Source organism: Echinops telfairi, unplaced genomic scaffold (assembly GCF_000313985.2).
Source record: "Echinops telfairi isolate 266 unplaced genomic scaffold, ASM31398v2 ScPeMD7_7400;HRSCAF=8409, whole genome shotgun sequence".
Classification (NCBI taxonomy): Eukaryota; Metazoa; Chordata; class Mammalia; order Afrosoricida; family Tenrecidae; genus Echinops; species Echinops telfairi.
Window position 1 is genome coordinate 9,217,353 of NW_022111300.1, and position 9,508 is coordinate 9,226,860.

The window sequence follows — 9,508 nt, forward strand, 5'->3', positions numbered from 1 at the left end:
ATAATTTATTAATTATCGAGGGTTCATGAGGGAGGGGGGAGGGGGAGCGGGGAGGGAAGGGAAAAAATGAGGAGCTGATGCCAGGGGTTGAGGGCAAATGTTTTGAGAATGATGAGGGCAATGAATGTACAAATGTGGTCTACACAGTTGATGTATGTATGGATTGTGATAAGAGTTTGTATGAGCCCCTAATAAAACAATTAAAAAAATTATCAAGGGCTCATAAGGGTGGGAGGGTGGTGGAGGGAGGGGAAAAAGAGGAGCTGATACCAAGGGCTCAAGTAGAAAGAAAATGTTTTGGAAATGATGGCAACACATGTACAAATGTGCTTGATACAATGGATGGATGTATGGATTGTGATAAGAGCCGTAAGAGCCCCAATAAAATGATTTATTAACAAAAAGAAATTGAAGGTGAAAATTCTTTGAATCATACAAGAATGAAAACACAACATACCATAACCTTTAGTACTCAGCAAAAGCAGTGCTTACAGAGCTATTTATAACAATAAACGTGCACATCAAAACAGAAGATCCCAAATCAACACCTTCATTCACTAGCTCTGACAATTAGAAAAAGACCAGCAAAAGGAATGTACAGTCACCAGAAGGAAAGAAGTAGTAAAGATCAAAGCAGAGACAAGTGAAGTAGGAAACAAACACTAGAAATAAACAATAAGACAAGTTGGTTCTTCCAAACATTTAAGAAAATTGACAAACTAATTGCAAATGTAACAAAAGAAAAGAAGTTGCAAATAACAAGACCAAGAAATCAAACGGGAGACATCACAACATAACCAAGGATAACAATGCATTACTCTTCTCTAACAAACTTGAAAACCTAGAAGAAATGAAAAATTTCTGGAAGCACAGTACCTATCTACACTAACATGCATTGAAATAGAAAATCTGAACGAACCTATAATAAAAGAAAAAATTGATCAGATCATTAACAAACTACCACTAAAAATAAGTCCAGGCCTAGATAGCTTCGCAGGTGAATTCTACCAAACATTCAGAGAAGAAGTCATTGTTGGGTCTAACATGATATCGATCATACGTATACAACAAAAAATGCACTAACCCATTTGTTAAAAGTGAACAAAACAAAATATGTGATACTTACATAGAGGAAACATTCATAACAATTACAGTCCTCATTTCTGCAGCTGGTCACATGGCCACCGTTGATATTTAGAACTACCTACTTCCACTATCCATTCTGTACTCCCTTGCCCTCAGCAAGCACTTCACAGCTGGTTATGGTTCTTTGCCTGATGGGTGACCAAAACCTTTATTCCTGAGATTCTAAGTCACCAGTACTCATATGAGAATTGGAGTGCTGTAGTTTACCACGGACTTGCATTCCAGGACGTGGGGATCCTAAGAGACAACCCAAAAAATTTCCTGGGATCCAGACACATTCTTAATTACCTCCATTATGAAATACCAGTCAATTTTCCCTTGGTAATTAAAATAAAGACACATCATTCAACACAGTAACACCTTTCTTTGCCTGTTAATCCAGGGGAATGAGGAGTCCAAAATGGACAAGAGGTATTCTTAACTCCCAGGTCAATGGAAATCAGTGCTGTATGTCCAAGTAGGTATATTCCTCCCTTTAGACCAAAGAACTCCAGACCAAAGAGCTTAGGGTAGCAGGGACAGGAAGTTTTGAGTGGGTCATTAGGACTAATTGTGAGTGGTGCCTGTCCCATTTCTAGCCCTTTGGTTCCTGGACCCATGAAGCCTATTGGAGAAACATTCATATGGGATGTTGATTTAGAGCACATAATAGCCTCCTGGAGAGCATTATCCAAACCCTTCAAGGTGCTGCTACTGGCTAGCACTATAATTGTGTGTTTATAAGTCTATACGTCTATTCCAGCATTCTATTAAGCTAACTGCTTGATAATGGGAAGCATGGTAAGACCAGTGGATTCCCCTGATCATGGGCCCATTGCTGCACTTCATATGGTATGAAATGAGTCCCTTGATCCAAAACGACACTGTGTGGGATAACATGCCAATAGATAAGACATTCTATAAGTCCATAAATGGTAGTTTTAGCAGAAGCATTGGATTTAGGGAAGGAAAATCTGTGTCCAAAGTAAGTGTCTGTTCCAATAATAACAAAACACTGCCCTTTCCATGAAGGAAGTGGTCCTATGTAAGCAACCTGCCATCAGGATGTTGACTGAGCATCTCCCCTACCCCCACCCCTGTCCAAGGAATTGTTTCCTATCTTTAACTCAGTGTTGGTCTCTACTACTGGCAGGTTAGGCACTCAGCAGGGCCAGTAGCCAGGTCAGCCTTGGTGAGTGCAAGTCCATGTGGCTGAGCCCAGGCATAACTTCTATCCCTGCTCATGGCCTTTTGTTCATGCACCAAATTGGCAAGGACAAGAGCGGCTGGAGAAAGAGGATACCTGGTTTCCACAGAATGTGCCATCCTATCCACTTGATTGTTAAAGTCCTCCTCTGAAAAGGCAATCCTGGGGTGTATTCATAGGAGACACAAACATCTTCATTTGGGGGGGCCCATTCAAATAAGTCTATCCACTTACCTCTTCCCCACACGTCTTTGTCACTGTCCAATCAGGTTCCTTCCTAGTCCCTGACCATCCAGCCAAGCCATTAGCCACAATCATGGATCAATAAACAGTCACACATTTGACCATTTCTCCTTCCAAGCAAACTGAATGACCAGGTGTACCACTCGAAGTTCTACTCCTGCGAAGGGTTTCCCTTCACCACCGTCTTTCAGTGAGGTCCCAGAAAAGGACTTGTAGTGCTATTGCTGTCCACTTTGGGGTGATACCTGCACATCATGCAGAACCATTAGAAAACCAAACATGAGTTTTCTCTTGCACCATCAACAGATCATAGGTGAAACACTTAGGAACAAATAACTAGAGAAACAAAAAAAACCTGTACAAACAAAACTACAAAAACTACTATAAGTAACCAAGAGACCTAAAAAAGTGGAAAAGCATACTATTTCAATGCAGCAAAGTATTTAATATGGCGCTTGAAGCCATAACCTTTGTTATTCCCACTTGATGGGTCTGCAGGAGAAGATAGGGGAAGAGCTGATTGGATTACATGGTTCCACTATGTGTGATTGTTAGGAGGCTTAATTGTGACTGCTATCCTGTTAGGTATAATATGATCCATCTCAGAAGGAGGAAAAGACGAACTCCCTATCAGAATGAAAGAAGAGTCAGGAATGGAATGTGTCTCCTTTGGACCCCAAGATCTTTGCACATTGAAGCTCCCTGATCCAGGAAGACAACTTTGATACCAGAAGCAGCAGCAGAACCAAGGAGCCAGAGCATGAGACAGTGGTGGGCTTCCCAGTCCTCCAAGTAAGCAAAGCTGAGCACCTTCACGAGGAGGCTGGCTTATAGAATGGGATACCTCTGGGCACTGAACGAGGGGGGTTGTGTTTGCTAGCCCACATAACTGGATCTGAATACCTTCAGAGCGAGGGTTAACACAGAGTGGCATGCCCTTTGGGCATTGATTGGCAGTCCTAAAATGAGCTTTGTAACATTTCCAGAGCAGGCAGAGGCCAGTTCAAGAGGCTGAGGGCCAAAGAGAGGGCAGCCTGTGAGAGAGTGACCACCTGAATTGTGACCTGATAACTTCTCTAATAAATCTCATAATTGTGAATATTGTATGAGTTTCATCAACTTATACCCTGCAGGAGGGGCTATAAAATGGTGCAATCACTGTGGAAAGCAGGCTGGCACTTCCTCAAAAATTTAGAAATAGAAATATCATGACCCAACCACGCCTCGGCTTGGTATATATTCTAGAAAAATAAGAGCCAAAACATGAATAGGTATAAGCACTCCTATGTTCACTGCATCACTATTCACGATAGCAAAGAGACAGAAAAGCCTAAATGTTCATTATAGGAACAATGGATAAACTTTTGTACATACACACAATGGAATCCTACGAAACATTACTGAATGGTAAATCAGCGAAATGCCACACAACATGGCTGAACCTGGAAGACATGCTGAGCGAAATTAGTTAATCACAAAAGACAAATATTGCACAAGAGCACTACTATAAAAAGTCATGAAGTGGTTTCACACTAAAAGAAACATTCTTCTATGGTTCCCAGAGGTGGGGAAGAATGGGAAAGGAAGGGAAGCCATGGTTTACAGGGTAGCTTAGTGGTAAGTTGGGTGAAAAAGACGACAGGCAACAAGAGAGAGGTCAGCAAAGAATGATGGAAGCAGAGAAAGACACTGGGAGGTTTACAAGAGTTACAAGCAATAGAGGCAAACACTGTTATGTACACAATCCTATAACCGTGGTGATGTACTAGTGGATGTTTAGATAGAAATACAGCATAAACAAGAGTAGGAATATACGTGTGTGTGTGTGTATTTACCTCTGCTGCAATTATATCCTTGAATGTGGAACATGCAGAGGGAGAAGTCAAAAAAAAATTCTTAGACATAAGTAAACACCTTGAGGGAAAGCCCTGGGGTATGAGGACTCTAGTCTCATGGGACACCAAAGTGCACAAAAAGTGATGTTCTACATCCTACTTTGGTGAGTAGCAACCTAGGTCTTAAGAACTTGTGAGCAGATGCAACCATTGGTTGCAAATTGGAGGCAAATTGAAAGTTATATGGATGACCATTAGACCAATGGACTATGGACCACACAAGCATCAGTCTCCATAACCCTGAGACCAGAAGAACTAGATGGTATCCAGCCACCACTTCCACCTGCTCTGAAACAGATGACATTAGAATGTCTTGGAAAGAGAAGGAGAAAAATATAGAACAAAAATCAAAATCATGAAAGATCAAACTTACAAGTTGGACAGAGAAAAGTCAGACCCCTAAGACTAAGACTCTTAGTCACCCTGCAGGTCTAGAACTGGACTTACCCTTATGTTAGAATAATCAAGCTTTAAAGACCAAAAGGACAGCATCTACCCAAGGACAAGGCTCAAAGGGTTAAGAAACAAGGAGGAATTAAAAAGGAAATAGAGGGAAGAAATGAGATGTGATGATACATTAAGGGATTGCAATGCATGAGATGAAACAAAATGGATATGAATTATTGAATGTGAAACTGATGATCTACGCTATAACCCTTCACTTAATTCATGATAAGAAGTATTTTTAAAAATCACAATCATTGCTTCAATTGGGCAAAACCAGCTAAGAGAATGTTAGGGAAATGATAGTTCACTTGTCCTTAAAACTCAGTTCCAAAATTAGTAGCAAGCTGGAAAAATGAATAGTCTATTTGAAAATAGATATTGTCAGTAGATTAAGTCTATCAATTCTAGGAACTAGTGCTCAGTTTGTACAAAATTGTAATATACAACTGTTAACAAGGAATGAAAGGATTAAGAGACACACAGGTCTGTGCATTAAAAACACTGTCTATCAAATTTTGGAAAAGTACAACATTGACTCCTCACAGATTTATTCTGTAACCATAGACGATGGCTTTAATAGGATTGAATTTGTTGATTTTCTCTGCAACAATAGTGGAATTAAATGGCAAATATCAGGGCAGAAGATTCTAATCTAGTGCATTCCAATTCACAGATTTTAATCACTGCAGAGTGTGATGAGAGAAACAAGGTTTAAAATGAAAGACTGGCTGACATAACATGTGCTGTGTGCTGTATACACAGTTCAATTAGTTCTTAAATACTCAATAAAGCTTGCTGAAATGGAAGGATTTTTAGGAGAACATCATGAACTTGTTCGAATACTTCACACTCTACCAAACGTTTAGAAAACAAGGAAACCTGTACTGGATTGCCCAAGACGATGGAACAATATATAAACATGCCAGAAACCTTGTTAGATGTGAAACTCTCTACAATGTATTAGCTGAAAATAATATGAAATATTATTTGAATACCATATATACTCGAGTATAAGCCGAGTTTTTTAAATAATTATTTTACTGGGGGCTCATACAACTCTTATCACAATCCATACACACATCCATTGAGTCAGGCACATTTATACATCTGTTGCCATCATCATTCTCAAAAACATTTGTAAGCCGAGCTTTTCAGCACATTTCTTATGCAGTTTTTGTGGTAACATTAGGTCCCTCGGCGGGTATTCGGGTCGACTTATACTCGAATATTGCCAAATGTGCACACATCAAATTGATTTTGGAAAACAAGAAAACTATGGTAAGATTACTAAGTGAACAACTAACCATGAGTGATTTTTTGGTATGTGGTTGAATCTAAGGCAAAATTAAGTTAAGAACTCTTGACAATACATTTGAAAACACATAAAAAATGTTTATGTAAAAAAAATTATCATTGAAAATGATAGCATATTAATAACACTTTATCTGTATCATCGTTATTAGATTCGTTAGTTCTAAATTTAAAGGGAAGCAATATGCCATTTAAAATGCATTTAGAAAATCATAGAAAATCTGAAATAGAACAGTACTGAAAGCAATTTATGAAATGCTCTCATCTTGAACAGTCATGTCCATGAAATAGAATTATTTCTCAAAATGAAAGGCAGGAAAGACTGATGACAAGGACCGTCCCTCGAACCCAATAGAGAGGGAAAGGCCTCCTGTGACTGAAGCCTTCGAGTCTCCGGAGTGAGAGAGGCTGGGTTAGAGCCCCCACTGTGCTTCTGTGGCAGAAGTTCCAGATAACTAAGACATACGCGTACATACAGGTTCCCAGACGACGAGGAGTGTGGCGCAGGATGAAATATGCCTAACATCTCACTCATACTTGAGTTACATGATTCAGATTTTGGGGTTGAAGTTGATTTAAGACTTTTGGAATGATGTGGTGGAGTGACTGTAGTTCGCATATGGCAAGGATATACAGTTCGGAAGGGCTAAAAGGTGGGATGTTATGGATTGGATGTGTCCCCAAATCTGTGTGTTGTAAATCCTAAGCTCTATGCCTGTGGCTATAAACCCACTTAGAAGAGGACTGTCTTTGTCATGTAGTAAAAGGTAGGTCTTAAGTCCATCTTTAGAGATATGAAAAAGAAGAAGCAAGCAAGCAAAAGAAGCAGAGTTGGGAAAGAGCTGAGAAACACATCCGGAGCAGAAGCTCCGAGACATGGGGTCCTTCCTCCCGAGTCAATGGAGGGAGAGGGCCTGCCTCTGAATTTACACTTCAAGTGCCCTAATTTTGGGGGGGAAAATTGTTTGTTGAAGGAAAGGAAGGAAAATATTAATGGTAATCAAACTATACTGTTAATATTAATTTTACATTAACAAGTATTAATAGGATAAAATAAGTGAGCAAGACAAAAGCATCCTTGAATCTGGGAAAGAAAACCATTGGCAGTGTCTCCATGTGATTGCTATGGTAGTTTTCAGTGCACCAACTAACGGCTTAGGTCAGCTGAGAGAGTTTTTCAGGCTTGAAATTCATCATGGAGACAAAAGGAATAGCTTAAATGAAAGAAAAAAATTAGAAGACATTCTTTGAATTAGGGGCAATTGTGGTTAACTGTTATATTTTCGTAATGAATCGCGTAATTACACATGAACTAAATCTGTATTAGTAATAAAATATTTATTTTATGTAATATGACAACTCTTCAGATTAGAACTAGGGTGAATATGAAGTACTTTGCTTTGTCTTTATGCATTGATGTCTGAGACGTGAAAGCACACTCTGAATGGCTAGGTACTGCAAGAATAAATCTTTTGCAATTTTACCTGGCTAGTAAGTGTTTTCAGTGTACTTTATAAGGTTGAGAATTTCCTCTAAGATTATTTTGAGAATTCAATTTAATATTATATAGTATGTGAGAGGTGTTTTTAAAATTTATTTGAAAATGAAATATACTAGAATAAAAATTATATATTTCATAATCTTTTTCTTTGTATGGAAATGTGTTCTGGGTGATTAAAAATTTAACATCATTGTCACATTAGATCTAAGTATTAATGAATGTGTAGAAACACATAGTTTAATACTGCTACTTTCAAAATTAATTACAAAATCTTGGCATGCAATCCTTGAGGGTGAGGTTCCTGCTTGGAGCAGCTCATTCCCAGAGATGACTGCAGGGCTGGCCTCAGCTCGAGACGTGAAGTCCTCTCCCTAAATGACAGGACTGCAGAGCACAGCCTTGAAGATACAGCTCAGGAGTGGCCAGTCTGACCTGCACACATGGGGGCAAATCAAGAGGGGAGCAAAACAGACCAGCGAAGCCACAAAGTTCCCAAAGAACCCTGATTGTAGACTTCCAATTCGGGGGGGCAACACTTGGCACCCCATCTGAACTGGTTGAAGATTACTCACAAGAGGGTCACACTGAATGTCTAAAGGCGTAGCTGGGGCAGGGAAGCACTAGACAGCTCCACCCCTGACTGCAGTAATAGCAATAAGGGGTTTTAGGGTGCTTGCCTCTCAGACACATGTTGAAGACTAAAAGGGTGTATGTGTTGTTAGGTATGCAGGACCCAGAATACGTAGCCCTGAAAGAAAGGGGGAGTGGACTGATGGTTTATAACAAGTCCTCCTCTCTATTTAACAGAGAGATATTCATCTGCTCTACGTCAGGATCCCTGTTAGGCTTGTGATTATCTGTATGGTTTTGTTTCGTTTTGCTTAGTGTTTATCTATACACGATAAGCAGGACAGGCAATTACAGAAACAGTGACTAGACAATTCCTGGGGATCATGGGAGGGCAGATGTGGGAGGGGAGTGGGGAGACAACAATAATGGGTACAGGGGAATAGTAAGTATTCTAAAATTGATGGCAAGGAGGGTGTAGCTTTTCTGGTTGTGTTTGATCAATAAAATTGTATCTGAGAGACAAAGCGAGTGCATAAGCAAATGTGATAAAGAAAGCTGATGGAGCCCGGCTATCAAAAGATATAGCATCTGGGGTCTTAAAGGCTTGAAGATACACAAGCAACCATATAGCTGAAAAGCAACAAAGCCCACATGGAAGAAGCACACCAGCCTGTGTGATCACAAGGTGTCGATAGGATCAGTATCAGGCATCAAAGAACAAAAGATCATATCATTGTGAATGAAGGAGAGTGCAAAGTGGGGATCCAAAACCCATCTGTAGGCAACAGGACATCCCCTTACAGAAGGGTTGCTGGAGGAGACGAGCCAGTCAGAATGCAGTGTAGCAACGATGAAACATACCACTTTCCTCTAGTTCTTAAATGCTTTTTATTTTAAAATACAATATACTAGAATAAAAAATTATATATTTCTTAATATTTTTCTTTGTATTGAAAAGTTTTCTGGGTGGTTAAAAATTTAACATCATTGTCACATTAGATCTAAGTATCTTCCCCCATTATCATGATCCCAATTCTACCTTACCAATCTGGCTAGACCAGAGGATGTACACTGATACAGATAGGAACTGGAAACGTGGGAAATCCAAGGCAGATGAACCCCTCAGGACCATTGGTGAGAGTGGCAATACCAGGAGGGTGGTGGGAAAGTAGGGTAGAAAGGGGGAACTGATCACAAGGATCTACATAT

At 39.8% G+C, this 9,508-nt stretch overlaps 1 protein-coding gene across 1 annotated transcript in view; it reads right to left on the reverse strand.

Moving 5' to 3' along the window:
• The window catches only part of TMEM241 (transmembrane protein 241), a 153,705-nt gene that overhangs the window by 128,153 nt on the left and 16,044 nt on the right, over positions 1 to 9,508 (reverse strand). The window lies entirely within an intron of this gene.